The 17,843-nt window shown below is 35.1% G+C and overlaps 1 protein-coding gene across 3 annotated transcripts in view; it reads right to left on the bottom strand.

Annotated features, from left to right (window-relative positions):
• Positions 1–17,843, bottom strand: part of CSMD3 (CUB and Sushi multiple domains 3) — a gene marked incomplete at both ends in the record, with an annotated part of 670,606 nt that overhangs the window by 578,354 nt on the left and 74,409 nt on the right. The window lies entirely within an intron of this gene.

Below are 17,843 nucleotides of genomic sequence, written 5' to 3' on the forward strand. Positions count from 1 at the left end.
TGGCTTAAGAAAGGTAGAGTCCATGATTTAATATAAATCATGGCTACTTAATTCAAAATCACCCCTACAAATGTGTTTTCCACACTTTATATAAAGACAAATGGTAGCATTTTCACAAATAAATATATACAGGTGTAAAACATATTTGCTCATCTATGAGAAAAACTATTTGCATAAATTCCTTTTTTTTTTTTTTTTTTTGTAAAAAGCAAGAGGAACTCCATAGCAGTTAATGAATCCTATTCTACAGTTCTGCTGTAGTTCTGCTACAGATTATATCCATAAACCTTTTGCTGCTCCTCCCCAGATTTTGGGACTGGAAGAGGCTGAAAGGCTATTATGAGAAAGCTTTTTATAAACAAAAATTCTGTTGTTTAAACTGTATGTTTAAAAGATCAAGATGAAATAGTCATCTGTTACATCCCTATGTTATCTCATGTAAAAACAACTCCACTGTGTATTTGTAAAACCAGAAAGAACTTATTAAGCTTTAATATATATAAATACAGTAGTAAGATGAACAACTTTTATGTTGACGACCAAGTGGATCAAAAAGATGGATCTGCAATGTATCCTCTTCAATGTGACTATCCCCAAATTCCTGAAATAGCCTCCACATACAAAATGTAGGACTATTGTTAAAAAATGTGAAAATTCTTCTTCTTCTTCTTCTTCTTCTTCTTCTTCTTCTTCTTCTTCTTCTTCTTCTTCTTCTTCTTCTTCTTCTTCTTCTTCTTCTTCTTCTTCTTCTTCTTCTTCTTCTTCTTCTTCTTCTTCTTCTTCTTCAGAGAAAAACATTTGTTTAGGAAAAATGAGAAATCAATAATAATTATTAAAAAATAATGTATCCTGGCAGGACATGTTTTTCTTTTGCTCTAAGTTTCAGTTATAGCAGTTCCTAATTGCTTTCTCCAGGATTTCTGCTCTTTGATCCCTTAAAAAAATTAAATTATTTTTCCCGTTTTGCCTTTTGTGCTCCAGAAACTTGTCTTCCCTAAGTGCATTCAGAGCAAGTGTCTTCCACTAAGAGGAGAATTTCATTGAGAGAGGCAGCTGCTCAGCATGCTTTTTCAGAGAAAGATGATATGCATTTCATAACAAAATACAAACAAGATGTCATCTCTTTATGTATATATTTGAGCTCATTAAATCATCTTCATTATGGCACATTCACAAGCATGTCTTCATGTTGAACATTTAAATGTGCAGAGATCCTTATTCTGAAGTGTGAAGTAGAAATCTCTTAAGATTATACACTTTGTATTGTAACACTACATTATTTTTTTTTTTGATAATAGAAGAGGAACATGTACAATTTTATTTATTTTTCAAATCTTATTTTTTTCATATTTATCTCCAACAGTAAGAAGAGATTACTTTTATACAGTATGATTACTATTTTACAGTCAGTATATCATAGATATGTAGGACAGAGGGAATGGAAGGTCCTCTTAGAGAGTAATTAGGGCTTTGTTTGCCTCATCTGACATGCATAATAAATTTTACCTTCTGCAAATTAGATTAGAGAATTCATTTTCATGTCAGTGCCTATTATGACTCATTTGTTATTTTCATTGCTAGTAGTCTGTTTTATTTATTTATTTCTGAATCTCTCCCTCATATACTGTTTTAGTTCTTCTTTATGTGTTATTATTTATTATTTAGGCTCAGTTGTTTTATTTAGCACTTTAAAAATCTTTTGGAATACAGTTTGTGCACAAGTCCCTTTACAAAACTAAACTTGTCATATGACCCTCATCATAGAACTCTAGCACCTTCCCCCAAACACAGTCACTGGAATAAAACATTTAAAATAGCTAAGTGTCTGTTCATATCTTTAATATGTCCTCTTTTATTTTTTTTTCTTAATTTATTTTGTTATTATCTTTTTAATAAATCTCTTGCTGAGGTCTACTTCAGATTAATCTCAGATAAACATTAGAGAGAGAGACACTTGAAAATTATATAGCGTGTGCTGATAATTTCTATCCATCTCTCCAGACCAAATATGGAAAGCACAATGTGAACTTTAGCTCAAGGTTATAATGCAGTTCCATAATTCCAAACCTTTGTCACTGCTGCCATGTCTAATCACAGAATCACAGAATCACAGAATTTCTAGATTGGAAGAGACCTCAAGAGCATCGAGTCCAACCTCTGACCTAACGCTAACAGTCCCCACTAAACCATATCACTAAGCTCTACATCTAAACGTCTTTTAAAGACTTCCAGGGATGGTGACTCCACCACTTCCCTGGGTAGCCCATTCCAATGTCTAACAACCCTTTCAGTAAAGAAGTTCTTCCTAATATCCAACCTAAAACTCCCCTGGCGCAACTTAAGCGCATTCCCCCTTGTCCTGTCACCAGGCACGTGGGAGAATAGACCAACCCCCACCTCGCTACAGCCTCCTTTAAGGTATCTGTAAAGAGCAATAAGGTCACCCCTGAGCCTCCTTTTCTCCAGGCTGAACAAGCCTAGCTCCCTCAGCCGCTCCTCCTAGGACTTGTTCTCCAGGCCCCTCACCAGCTTCGTCGCCCTTCTCTGCACCCGCTCAAGCACCTCGATGTCCTTCTTGTAGTGAGGGGCCCAAAACTGAACACAGTACTTGAGGTGCGGCCTCACCAGAGCTGAGTACAGGGGGACGATCACCTCCCTAGCCCTGCTGGTCACACTGTTTCTTATGCAAGCCAGGATGCTGTTGGCCTTCTTGGCCACCTGAGCACACTGTTGCTCATATTCAGCCGACTATCCACCATCACTCCCAGGTCCTTCTCTGCCTGGCAGCTCTTCAACCACTCATCTCCCAGCCTGTAGCTCTGCTTGGGGTTATTGCGCCCCAGGTGCAGGACCCGGCATTTGGCCTTGTTAAACTTCATGCAGTTGACCTCAGCCCATCGGTGCAGCCTATCCAGATCCTCCTGCAGAGCCTTCCTACCCTCAAGCAGATCAACACACGCACCTAGCTTGGTGTCATCTGCAAACTTACTGAGGATGAACTCAATGCCCTTGTCCAGATCATCGATGAAGATATTAAAGAGGACCGGCCCCAGCACCGAGCCCTGGGGGACGCCACTAGTGACTGGCCTCCAACTGGACTTGACTCCATTTACCACGACTCTTTGGGCCCAGCTATCCAGCCAGTTTCCAACCCAACGAAGCGTGCGCCAGTCCAAGCCAAGAGCAGCTGGTTTCTTGAGGAGAATGCTGTGGGAAGCGGTGTCAAAAGCCTTGCTGAAGTCAAGGTAGACTACATCCACAGCCTTTCCCTCATCCACCCAGCATGTCACTCTGTCATAGAAGGAGATCAGGTTCGTCAATCAGGATCTGCCTTTCATAAACCCATGCTGACTGAGCCTGATCGCCTGCTTGCCCTGCAAGTGCTGCGTGATGACTCTCAAGAGGATCTGCTCTGTGAGTTTCCCTGGCACTGAGGTCAAACTGACAGGCCTGTAGTTTCCCGGGTCTGCCCTCCGGCCCTTCTTGTAGATGGGCGCCACATTTTCTAGCCGCCAGTCGATTGGGACCTCCCCCAATAGCCAGGACTGCTGATAAATGATGGATAGTGGCTTGGCCAGCTCCTCTGCGAGTTCTCTCAGTACCCTTGGGTGGATCCCATCCGGCCCCATTGACTTGTGCACATCCAAGTGCCGTACCAGGTCACCAACCAGTTCTTCGTGGATAGTGAGGGCCACATCCTGCTCCCCATCCCCTTCCACCAGCTCAGGGTACTGGGTATCCAGAGAACAACCGGTATTGCCGCTAAAGACTGAGGCAAAGAAGGCATTGAGCACCTCCGCCTTTTCCTCATCTCTTGTAACTAAGTTTCCCCCCGCATCCAATAAAGGATGGAGATTCTCCTTAGTCCTCCTTTTTGTGTTGATGTATTTATAGAAACGTTTTTTGTTATCTTTAACAAAAACAATGTGGGATACCAATTACACATATGTTACTGTGTTCATTCAATGTGAGCTATAACAAAAAACTCAAATACAGATTTTCAGTGACCAAAAAAAAATCATATTTTTTCCATGAAAAGAACAGTGTCTATACAGAAAAATGACAGGGAAAAAAAATAATAATAATTAAAAAGTGCTCTGCAAGGTTATATGCTTTCTACTAAGGAATATCTTAAGGGAACCAATAATTATTCCTATCCACACATGCATATGAAATAATGCATAAGATAATTCCATAAGATATAAAACTTCCATAAGATATAAAACTTCTATATCTTCCATAAGATATAAAACTTCCATTTGCTCCTTATGTTGCTTATCCAAATTATAACAAAAGAAAATTATTCATACATACCAAGATGAAAAAGTTGGACATTTTTCAGTGATGACTAGTGGAATGTAACAGAGCTATGCATGTATCAGAAGATATGTATTCAAATCCAAAAGTGGAAAAGCAATGAAATTTGATTTTGATAGGTCTGTTCTTTTTGCCAGTAAAACAAACAAAGAAACAAAGAAACAAATAAAAAAACATGGCAAAAGAATCCATATAACATACACTTTAATCTCTACTTTCAAAACAAATGCAAAGGCAAATTTCATGCTGAAATAACTGCTAATGCATACTGTGATCTCTTTCATCTGGATTTCATAGCTAATATTTAGAACATGATTTACTTGCAAACTTGTTTTTCATTAAAGGGAAGGATTGATTCAAAGCACGAGATAAAGAATTTTGAAAAGATTGAAGTTGCTATAGAAAAGAAAAATGCTTATTGAGTTAAGCGTGAAGATGCACAACACCATTGATAAAGCCCTCTTGATTCAAAGTTTCCAATGTACTGTTTCTTACAAGATGTTAAAATTCAGTTATTTAATTCTCACCTGTCTTATGGGGTTAAATATTTATTATATGCTTTCTAATTTTTATGATTTATTTAAATCATAAAACATCATCTGATTTCAATCATGCTTTGGGTGATGGTGGAGTCACAATAAACATCAGTAACATCTGTTTTTACCTCATGTATGTATTCAATTTTCATTTATTTCTACCAAGGCAAGTATCATAGAATCATAGAATGGCTTGGATTGGAAGGGACCTTAAAGATAAGGTCCACTTAATTCCAACCCCCCTGCTGTAGGCAGGGATGCCACCCACTAGATGAAGTTGCCCAGGGCCTTATCCAACCTGGCCTTGAACACATTCATTCACAACTTCTCTGGGCAACCTATTGCCTCACCACCCTCTGAGTTAAGAATTTCCTCCTAATATCTAATCTAAATCTCCCATCTTTTAGTTTTAAACCATTCCCCTCTTGTCCTGACTGAGCAAAGAGTCACTCTCCATCTTTTTTATATACCCCCTCTAAGTACCAAAAAGCTGCAATAAGGTGACCCTGAAGCCTTCTCTTCTGTAGGCTGAACATTCCCAGCTCTCTTAGACTTTCTTCATAGTAGAGGTTCTTCAGCCCTCTGATCAACTTCGTGGTCCTCTTGTGGACCCGTTCTAACAGGTCAACATCCTTCTTGTGCTGGGGGTCCTAGACCTCAATGCAGTACTCCAAGGGGGGCCTCACAAGGGCAGAGTAGAGAGGGACATCACCTCCCTTGACCTGCTGGTTCTTTTGATGCAGCCCAGGATGCAATTGGTTTTCTGGGCTGCAAGCGTGCACTGCTAGCTCATGTTGAGCTTTTTGTCCATCAGAACCCTCAAGCCCTTCCATGCAGGGCTGCTTTCAGTGAGTTTTTCTCCCAGTCTGTACTCATGTTTGAGATTGCCCCAGGTCAGGTGCAGCACCTTGCACCTCGAATTGTTGAATTAGGTTCCCATTGGCTCTCTTCTCAAGCTTGTCCAGGTTCTTTTGGATGGCATCCCTTCCTTCTGCAGTATCAACTGCACCACTCCACTTGATGTCATGTGCAAACTTTTTGAGGGTGCACTTGATCCCATCGTTTATGTTGCTGATACAGACCTTAAATAGCACTGGTCCCAAGATACATCCCTGAGGGGCACCACTCATCACCAACCTCCTCCTGGACATACAACTTTTGTCCACCTCCCTCTGGCTGTGGCCACCCAGCCAAATCCTTATACACCAAACAGTTCACCTTTCAAATCAAAGTTCACCTTTTCAAAGACCAAGATGTCATGTGGAACTGTGTCAAAGGCCTTACAGAATTCCAGGCAGATGACATTGGTTGGTCATCCCTTATCATCTGATGGAGTCATTCCAACATTGAAAGCCAATCATTTTGGACAGGCAAAATATGCCCTCAGTAAGGCCATGCTGGCTGTCTCAGATCAGCTCCTTGTCTTGCTTGTGCCTTGATGTTGCTTCCAGAAGGATCTGTCCCATAATCTTTCCAGGTACAGACTTACTGGTCTGTAGTTCCCCAGGTTTTCCTTTCTACCGTTTTTTAAAATGTCAATGATGTTTTTTCCTTTTTCCAGTCACTTTGCCTGTCATTTTTTCCACATAAATACAAACATTAATTTCCTTTCTTTAATATTCTAGATTTTGTTTATTCCTGCACTTCGCTTTCTTCTCTACCTCCCTCAAATGTCCTGCTGTTTTCATACTTTCTCTACAGCACTTTCAGAGAATGGATGACTTTTATTCTAAGGACACTCATTAGTGTCCATTCTAAGGACACTCATAGTGTCCATTCTCAGCAGACTGCTATAACCCCCAGTATTTTCTCAGTTTCATTTTCCTCCATTTTAGGTGTGGAAGGCGTACATATATTTTTTTCTTATTTCCTTGGTTTTATACGGTTTCCCTCAATCTAAAGAAATTCCAGACATTTCTAACAAAGCCTGATAAAGGGCACAAAAATCTTATGTTTTTAAAGTACACAATGTAAGATCAACATTATAGTGCATCTGAAAACCAGCTTTTATGAGTTACAAGAAATTTAGGACTTCCTAAGTTAACCAAATTGCCATTTCATTTCTATTTATTTTAAAGGACATTTGCTTTCACAAGTGAGGTAATTGAAGGCTTGTTCTCTGCACAGTTCAATGTAAATGCTGCCAATATATAGATAACAGAAAGTGTTCAGTAGAAGCTGCTTTTAAGACTCTTTCTTTATGATTTACATCATAAGGCTGTAAGAAGAGATAGCTATACTCCTTTGCAGATAATTGTATAAAATAGGTTGTCTTGCCGTTGCATAAGCAAATGCTTATAACAAAGAGCCAAAATGACTTTTTCAGTCATTTCATAGTGTTGGCTTATAACCAACCTTATAACCAACTCAGTGAAACTGGTACAAAATACCAGCCAAAAAATAAGCTATTACTGTCAAACAGTTATCACTGCATTTGAAGAACTTTGTGGAAGTACTGTTTTTCCTTCAAAGACTAATTTCATATCTCTGTTACAGGCATCTTTTCTGAAAGAGGTTCAGAAACTTCTCTAAGTCCACTACTTGTCTCAGCTGTGTAAGCTGGAAGAGGGACAACAGTTTCTGTTCCTTGTGTCAATACTGAGCATGCTTATTTCAACAAGAAACATGAGGTATAGGAAATATCAAGACTGTTTATGCTCATCCTGAGGAAAAGGCTTAAAATGGCAGGTAGTCAAAATAAACAACTGAAGGCCATTTAAAGCACCCATAACATTAGCGAGGTGGGGGTTGGTTTGTTCTCCCATGTGCCTGGTGACAGGATGAGGGGGAATGGGCTTAAGTTGAGCCATGGGAGTTTTAGGTTAGATGTTAGGAAGAACTTCTTTACTGAAAGGGTTGTGAGGCATTGGAACAGGCTGCCCAGGGAAGTGGTGGAGTCACCATCCCTGGAAGTCTTTAAAAGACATTTAGATGTAGAGCTTAGTGATATGGTTTAGTGGGGACTGCTAGCGTTAGGTCAGAGGTTGGACTCGATGCTCTTGAGGTCTCTTCCAACCTAGAAATTCTGTGATTCTGTGATTCTGTGATATATATGATTATCATTAAAATTTATTTAAAGTATATGATTCACATTCTACACCAGAAAATGGCTATTTCCTATAACTGAAAATGAAAAGACTTTAACTTCAATAGTGTCACCAAACTCTGATGAACTTTAAAAAGTAACATATATCTACCACCCTATAAATCATCCAACAGATGAAGATGGTCACTTCCCTGAGAAAACACAAGATTTTTCCCTACCTTTAGGCACTGAGATACATTGGTTTGTTCATAACTCCTTTACAGGAGGTAACCTTGTGTTTCTATTTTAAAAACATTGCTTCCAGTGCCGTAGGATGAAAGTCTGTCTTCAGCAAGGCAGCTGATATACACTGAAGATTTTCTCCCCAGTATGAAATTAATTTTCTTTTTGAGGATATTTCAATACTTCTTTCTAATTCCTCATGTAATATCTCTGATGCCTTTTATACAGGAGTTCTGCTGTTTCAAAGTAACTGCCTTCTTGCTCATGCAGCCAAAGAAGGGTAATCTCTCAGATGTAACAAACATCTGGGCAATTGCACTAAACATAAAAACAAGAGCAGACATTTGAAATCCCATCAGAGTGAATTAAAAATCCTCCCTGGGATTGAAAACCTGCCATATTTAATGGCACCTCACACCTGCTTACTGCTGCCAAACTGCAGGGGAATCAGATTTCTTATGTTTGGGGAGATTGCAGATAAACACTAAAGGTGTTTGTTTGTTTGTTTAAGAATTTGGATCCAAATAATATATTTCTGGTCTCAATGGTATTTTTATAGCCTTCTTCTCTCTCTTGGGTCTAAGAATATACATTCGGAGCAATGACTTCTTCATTTTAGGAGAACTAATCATGGAAAATACCTTCATCAGTACTCTGACCCTCTGCTCTTTTTCTCCTTCTATTCACTCTCCCTGTAATTCTTAAACTTGAAAAGTCAAAAGTATCCATCATGCAAGCAGAAATTGATCCAGGACTCAGCTTCCTGGCATACCTAAAGAGAACACCTTATCAAAGTCATGCCTGGAAATAAATTCATACAGGTTTCATTTTTGATTATATGGAACATTTAATCCATGGAAAAGATATAAACAGAGATTTCACAGTAAAGACAAGTTTTTGAATTAATTTTATTTAATTAGTACTTCCCTTACACTCTTACTTTTTTTTTTTTTTTTTTTTTCCAAAGCTAAACACATCTAAAGATTATGTAGTGTATTTAATTTATTGCTTTCTTTTTTTTTTTTTTTTTTAATGTGTGATCTGAGAAAATGTTATCTTCATAATTAAGTCAGAATATTTTTAACGTTAGTTTAGAACCATCACTTAACAAGACAAAATGGCATGACTTCCAGAATAATATGAACTGCTAACACCATTTTGGAGCATTTCTGTTATTTTAGGTATAACAATTTCTAATTCATACAAACTGACTACTTGAAGAGTAGCATATCTTAGAAAAAGATATCTTTTCATTAAAATGTACTGGTAAAAGTTGTCAGTCCTTTTCATGTGAACAGCATGAAAGACTGTCAAGATACAACCATTGCAATAGAAGGTCAACTTAAAAGTTCTGAAGTAGTTTATCATTTAGTTGAATCCATGCAACATATTGCTTTTCAAGCTTCATTGCTATTGCATTTATTTCCTACTAAATTTAGATATTGATAGAAAAAAAGATTTTCTGCAAAGTGCAAGCCTGTGGGCATCTGGACTATAAATAGATAGCAAAGCTTGAAAAAATCTTGTGTGTAAAAAATAAAGAATAAAATAAATTGTCTACAACAGAATAATTAATTAGCAATACTAAGAAAATTATAAATATCAGAATTATTAAATAAACAAAGGAAAGCGGTTGCACAAGATATTCTAAGTGTTTGAATATAAGTAAAATACCCACTTTAAAAACAGGTTATAACAAAATTCACTTCTGAAGAAACTGAGATACATTTAGTATCATACTTTTAAAATAAACTTAAAATGCTCAGAAACCAAAATTACAATTTTCATGCTACTTGTAACATTAAAATCTTGACTCTGCATTATGGACCAAACTAAATTCAGTTAGCAAAAGTCCTTAGAAGAACAGCCCACCTCTAAAAGTAATATATGTTGCAATATGATTTCCTCAAGAACTAGCACAGATCTTTTTTAAAAGCATAAATGAATTCTGTCACACAAACTTTCTAAGAAAGTAGTTTTAGAGTGAAGCAGTCTTTTAATAAATTAAAATTCCTTCTTCTCATCCAAAAATGTACAGATTTTTTATTATTTTTTCAAAGCATTTCTATGTCTAAATGCAGAGTTAACTTTTCAGATATAGTCAGGTCTGCCTACTTTCAAATTTTGAATAAACTCTCACAGTGCATTTGTGAATTTGCAATAGGTGAAAATTTAAATAATCTTTAGTATGTATTTCTGTCATAAATGTTTTTTAATCATAACCCAGAATATAAATTTCAGTAGTCAATTGAGTCAGTACAGACTGAGGCAAGATCAAAAAAAGTTACAAAGTATCTTTAGTCATTGAGATATCTCAGTTTGCAAGATTTTAAAATGAGATGTCAATTTACATCACTAAATCAATAATTTTACTATTGCTACTATTGTTTATATTATGCTAATTCCTACCAAATATTTCAGTATGTATAAATAAATAAATAAATTACAATATAATGTAATATATAATATAAAATATATGATATAATATATATATATATAAAGCTATCATGGAAGGGCTTGACTCTAAAATATGTGGTACTAAATAAAACAAATAATTGGGTAGAAAGAAAAACAAATAAAGTTTACATATCTATTCACTGGAAAATGCTGCATAGTCGTGGGAATTTTCCTAGGAATGATGATAAAACTGATGGTAGTTCTACTTTATAACAGGAACAGTACAAATGCTTTTGAATTTCTGGCATTGATAGCTCTTGAGTTAACCTCATTCTTTAGAATATTGAACAGAGATAGCTGTTAAAATATTATAGAGACAAGCAGGATGATCAGGAGTTATTTCAGATTATGGCCCCATAACCACAAGAGGTGCTGCTATTACTGTAAAGTTTTATCCTGGTACATTTCCAGAGACAAACTCCTTTGTTGCAGAGGTAGCCAGATGTCCAGAGGAGCCCAACATATTATGACAAAACTTTGGGATTTTATGAGAATAACTAGGTTTTAAACTTAGGTTGATGAGGAGATTCACTGGACAGCCATCCTTGACAGTGAAACTTGGAGAGAGGCAAGGAAGGACATATTAAATGATTCATCCATCCCAGATGATTTTGCTACACAAAGTGAGATAAAAATCAATCAAAGAATGAAAGAATCATAGAAACATAGAATCATAGAATGGCTTATATTGGAAGAGACCTTAAAGATCACCTAGTTCCAATTCTCCTGCCATAAACAAGGATGCCACCCACTACATCAGGTTGCCCAGGGCCTCATCCAACCTGGCCTTGAACACCTCCAGGGACAGGGGCATCCACAGCTTCTCTGGGCAACCTGTTCCAGTGCCTCACTTCCCTCAGTGTAGAATTTCCTCCTAATATCTAATCTAAATCTCCCCTTTTATTTTAAAACCATTATCCCTTGTCTGATTAAGTCATGCTCCATCTTTTTAATAAACCTTCTTTAAGTACCAAAAAGCTTCAATAAGTTCTCCCTGGAGCCTTCTCTTCACCAGTCTGAACATCTCAGACTTTCTTCACAGCAGAGATACTCCAGCCCTCTAATCAACTTTGTGGTCCTTCTCTGGACCTGCTCTAACAGGCCAACATCCTTCTTGTGATGGGGGCCCTAGACCTGGATGCAGTATTCTATGTGGGGCCTCACAAAGGCAGAATAGAGTGGGACAATCCCCATGTATAGTAATCACCATCAAGAAAATATTTTATTTTTCTTTTTCTCTCTGTCTGGCTATTTAAAACCTAGATTTTAACTTTGAGCATTTGCAGAAAAGGCAAAAAGGAATACATTTTTAATGGTATGATTACCAGGATTACTTCCTTTCCTTCCTCCCTTGAAAGTAACAGTAAGTTTCTCTGTACTTTACCAGTTACCCATTGTCATATTTCTGTCAACATCTTATAACGAAACATGTTGAGTCGCCTGATCTCTTGTTCAAGAAAAAAGTTATGTGATAAGCCAGACTGAAGAATTTCAGTAGAAAAGGAACACATTAAACTATTTAAGAATGAAAACAAAACAAACAAAGAAAACAAACAAACAAACAAACAAAAGCACCTATAAAGGGAACCAGTGCAGCACTGAAATCGCAAAAATGGCAAGATAAAATTTTACAGCAGTTTTAACTTGGCTGGCATAACTTAACTTGACATGTAAAACTTTTTTTAAAAAGTTACATAATTCTGTATTAAGAAATTATTCTTGTAAATAGTGATATTTTTACTGTTCACTTGATGTCTTCATGTTCAGTTGCATGAGACAAAGGAATTTGACATTTTTTTGCAGTATCTACTGATTGGCAGTTGGAAAGTTTGGCTAATAGAATAAATATTAACAGTTCATAAATGTTCCATACATACTATTACACAAAGCATACAAATACTTCATGCCTAGTAAAAATGTAAATATCTGGTCCAGGTCTTTTTCTCTTGGGTGTAATCACATATCAGCAATAAATAAATTGTTGGGTTAATTATTTCTTGATACTTAATGACTAGTTGTTATATAATGGCTCAAGGCACAGCCTTGGATGTACAGTTGCTCCTTCCCAGCTATTAATACTCAGCGGGAGCCTGTGTCTCTTGTTATAAAGTTAGTAACAAGCATAATTTTCTATTACATTGTGTGACTTCATAACTTTAATTGATGCACTCTCTGGTTTTAGCTTATTTAATCTTTTGGCAATTGTTACTCCAAGAGTACATTTATCAGCACTTATGTCTTCTTTCAGTATCTAATATTTCTGAAATTAATCAGTATCCCACATTTCTAATAAATAAATAAATAAATAAATAAACAAATAGAAATTGCTGGTAATAATGCTGCTGGCTTAATCAACCCCATTAACATGACAAACTAGCTCTAACAGGAAAGCTATTACTTTGAAACAAATTCCATTGCACTGAAACATTCTCAGCAGTAACGGATCTCAACAGAGTATTAAAACATGTTCAGTGCTGAACAAGGAAAGAGAATCCTTCATGTCTTTCTCAGGTTGAATCAACCATATCCTCTTTTTTAAATACTAGGTAACAGCAGCGTCTCAACAAAATTTTCAGGAGGGAGGCACTCCTTTCATAGGTCTTTAGGCACTGTATACTTTGATTTTCATTTTAACACTAAAAAAAAAAAAAAAAAAAAAAAAAAAAGTGATCCTCTTGGAACCGATAAATATTAAGGAGTTCCTTTCCTTTCCTTTCCTTTCCTTTCCTTTCCTTTCCTTTCCTTTCCTTTCCTTTCCTTTCCTTTCCTTTCCTTTCCTTTCCTTTCCTTTCCTTTCCTTTCCTTTCCTTTCCTTTCCTTTCCTTTCCTTTCCTTTCCTTTCCTTTCCTTTCCTTTCCTTTCCTTTCCTTTCCTTTCCTTTCCTTTCCTTTCCTTTCCTTTCCTTTCCTTTCCTTTCCTTTCCTTTCCTTTCCTTTCCCTTTTTCTTTCTTTTTTCCTTCTCTTTTTTTTTCATCTCCCTTTCCTTGTAACATTTTCCTCCCAGTACCAGGAGGAGCAGAAGTTCAGTGGGGTGCTCATCCATTCTCTCCCTCTGTAGGAGAGAGAGAAATGCAGGGAATCCCAGGACAGAATCTCTAATCCTAAAATCAGACTTTTATGAGTGCATGGTACAGTTGTCAGGGAGAGGGCAGTGAAGAGGGAGAGATGAGTGGAAAACAGCAGTACCGCTTAACCAACTCTTGAGAAACACAATGAAAATTGTATCATCTCTGCAGCTGATGCTGAATGCTCTGCTCTGGTTTTCTCTTCAGAGTGCTCCAGTTCACATCAGTGAACAACACCTTAACAGAAAACATTCAGACAAGAGCTAGAGAGCAAGCACAGTAATCAGTGAAAAATATATTAACAGAAATCTTCTACCTTCCCCCACAAAATATCTTCTTTTCTTTGTGTTATAAAACTTCTGTATCTGTGCAAAATGTGACGCAATAACAAATTTTAATTGCTGCTTAGTGTGCCAATAGAATGCTCTACAGGAATGAGGAGTGGTATATTCTTTTATTTCTTATTTACTATCTCTATAATTAAGAGCATATGATTATGCTATTAGTGCAGTGAAATGGAAATAGAATCCACACCCGGTATGAATAACTTACCCAGACTGCATGGAAATTACAGAATTTTCAAACAAAAGGTAATTATATTTTTCTTTCTCTCTTAATGAATTTATTGTAATTTGAGGTATGTTACGAAGTTATTAATGCAGTGTAATAAGCTGAAACCTATGCACAGTGAAACTAACAACTTTTTAGAAATAGCGTTTCTTGGATGTAAAGGATGCACTGAATTTGTTGAATTACTCTGGCTAAATGCATATGATGTGGCTAAATCCATATGTGAAGAGAGGGAATGAAACTGCTGCTCAGTGCATTCAGAAATCCAGATTGCTGAACTATAATTGTTAATCAAAGTAACTGGTAGAAATCATCAGAAAGCTTAAAGAAAGCAGTGCTCCATATAAAAAAGCTGAATATTGAATACATTTATGCCCAGATTCAGTGACTTCTTGCCTTACTTAAAAGTTCATAGCACTCTCTGAAAGTTCAACATACATGCAGGAGCAAAATGCAGACAGAACTCTTCAAAAACATTAAATTATGGAGATAATGTAATCAAGAGAATACCTTTGAAAACATTCATTCAAGAGAATACCTTTGAAAACATTCATTCAAGAATACAACTACATTTGTACTTATCTGGAAAATGTTTACTTGTACTTGAAGAGGAAATACAAACATTTTTTTTTTTAAGCTACACTATTGTATTAATTACACTATTAATAATTATAATGTATTAATAATTAATATTAATAATTAATATTAATAATTATATATAACTATTGTATATATTTTATATTATATATTATGTTATATATAATTAATAATTATATATAACTATTAATAATTATAATGTATTAATACAATTAATACACTATTGTATTAATTGTATTAACAACAATAGACATTCATGCACTAAATATCCACTGAAACAGGAAATTTGATACTGTAAGTTATGTTCTAACATTCAGAAATACTGAACATAAGGCAGCTCCTAATAAGAATCAGACTGTTTATTTATATAAATACTGGTTATATTGTTAAATTTCATTTAGAAGATGTGGGCCACTTTCACTTATTACATTTTTTCCGTTTAGAATTTAGTTCATGAAACGCCTTTAGAAAAAAATGCTCTCTTGTTAACAAAAGAAAACAAAACAAAATAAAATTGTGATAGATGAGCAGAAATTGAAAACAAATGAAAAAAGAGAAAACCCTCACCAACCAACAAAATGCAATAAATAATTTAATAATATTGAGGTATGTTTCAATACAATATTCAGAATTAATAAAATCAGAAGTTTTAACTTCTTTTCTTATAGACTTTCATCCCTTATAAAATCTTCATAAAATTCACAGATCCAGCAGAACAGTTAGCCATGTTCTCTACCCGAAGAATTCTTTCCTGTTTTGCACGTAGATTTGGTCAATACATTTCTTATGAAAATCGGTAATTCTAAACCATCCTAAATCCATTAATTTTTGCACGTGGAGTAATAAGCAGCAAGATTAACTGAAATAATATGTTTAAAGAATTGTTCATGCCTCTATGAAATTATATATATATATATTCTTTTTTCCTCTAAGTAGGAGTAAATCAAAACAATTTGTTTCTTGCTACTTACAAACAATTAAAGTTCCTGTTTTTATAAAGATATAAGTTATTGATTTCATTTTCATTTAAAGCCCATAAACACCAAAGGCCCCAGTGTTATATTAAATCCATGCTTTGGAGAATATATCAGGTAACTCCAGCCTGCTTAACATATTTTTTGAGCTGAATGAAAAGCACTGTACGTTAAAAAAAATAAATCCCTGTTTTACAAATAACACAACCCCATATTTATAAATACAATTCTTTCAGAAGTTCACTTATTACCCTTGTGTTATCTTAATGTACCACAGTATGCTACTACACAAGAAAAAACAAAACAAAGTTATAGTATTTATTAAAAGCTTCTGTATATTCTGATATTTAACACTACTTAGGACATCAAGTATTGCAATTCCCATGCCAGGTGAAAACTCTAAGCATTACTGTATTGCATGCAATATCTCATTGCATGACTGACAGCATTTTAATATCTTGGTCATCTGTTTTTATTTTATTTTATTTTATTTTATTTTATTTTATTTTATTTTATTTTATTTTATTTTATTTTATTTTATTTTATTTTATTTTATTTTAATTTTCAATAAATACTAAGTTCGTACTATTATTCATTTTTTTTTCCTTTTTCTTTCTTTTTTTTTTTTTTTCAGTATTTTCTTCTAGCTTGTGCATGCTACTGAAGTCTATATTGCCATAGATTTCATATTGCTGTTTTTAGCTTCAATTCAACATCCCATTGGTGTTTTTTGACAATTTTTTAAAAATAGTATTTCCTTAATGTTTCTTCAGATTACTGCAAAAAAACAAAATAAATAAATAAATTAATTAAAAATAGGGAGGCATGTAGTTTTAGGAATAAGAGAAAAGAAAATATTAATTGATTGTCAACAATTATTACTTTTAAAGCATAATCAGAGAAAAAATATCATCTATATTGAAGTTTATCATCATTGAAGTTTATATAATATTATAGTATAGGAAAGTATTGACCAAATCTACATGCAAAACAGGAAAGAATTCCTCAGGTGGAGAACAATTCCTCAGGATGGAGAACTAACTGTTCTGCTGGATCTGTGAATTTTATGAAGATTTTATAAGGGATGAAATCTAAAGAAAAGAAGTTATATCTTCTGATTTTATTAATTCTGAATATTGTATTGAAACATACCTCAATATTATTAAATTATTTATTGCATTTTGTTGGTTGGTGAGGGTTTTCTCTTTTTTCATTTGTTTTCAATTTCTGCTCGTCTACCAAGTAAGCCCTCTGTGGCTTGCATTACCTGGTAAGGGGGTACTGAGCTGGGGTGCTGGGGGTGCTGATACTGAGATATTGCTAAGAAAAATATAGGAATATTCACCGTGGCTGAATTACAAGATTTGCAAATTCCTACAGAATAATGTAGAAACATTAGCTACAATTACCCTTCTCATCAGTTGTCAACAAAACTTAAATCTTAACAGGTAAACATAATCATATCCCTGTGATATGATTATACTTCAATAAGTGACCCAGAATCAGGAAGATTATTGCAGCTAATGAGCTCAAGAAAGATGAAAGAGCACTTCTTGATCAGGTTCAAAAATTACGACATTCCTTGCCACTTTTCTCTTTAGTTTTCTCTAACTTAATATTTATGGGGTTTCATTGTGGCAAAATATTTATTGAAAAAGTTAGAGAAAAGAGTTTGTACATCATAGCATTAATTCATGAGGATCGGACCTCAATGAATACAGAATGACATAGCTACATGTACTTTAAGTTAAGCATATCACATGAAGATCGAGCCTTAGGAAAAAAGAGAAAAGAAAACAATAATGTTTATTTGTATGATGATATCTATAAAGCTTATTGCCTTTCAAGTATCTATTAATGCCTCATTTAAATTTAAAATATATATATATTCATATATTTATTACCTAAGATAAAGTTCAGGGAGGTCCTACCTACAAAATCATCAGAATACTTATGAATGAAATATCTTTCCTTTTCTGTCACTAGTACTGTTTTCTCTTTTATTAGAGTACAAAATGCACTGTAAAATGTTATTTTTATTATTGCAATTAAAATACTT

The sequence above is a fragment of the Netta rufina genome (genome assembly GCF_964035555.1).
Source record: "Netta rufina genome assembly, chromosome: 2".
NCBI lineage: Eukaryota > Metazoa > Chordata > Aves > Anseriformes > Anatidae > Netta > Netta rufina.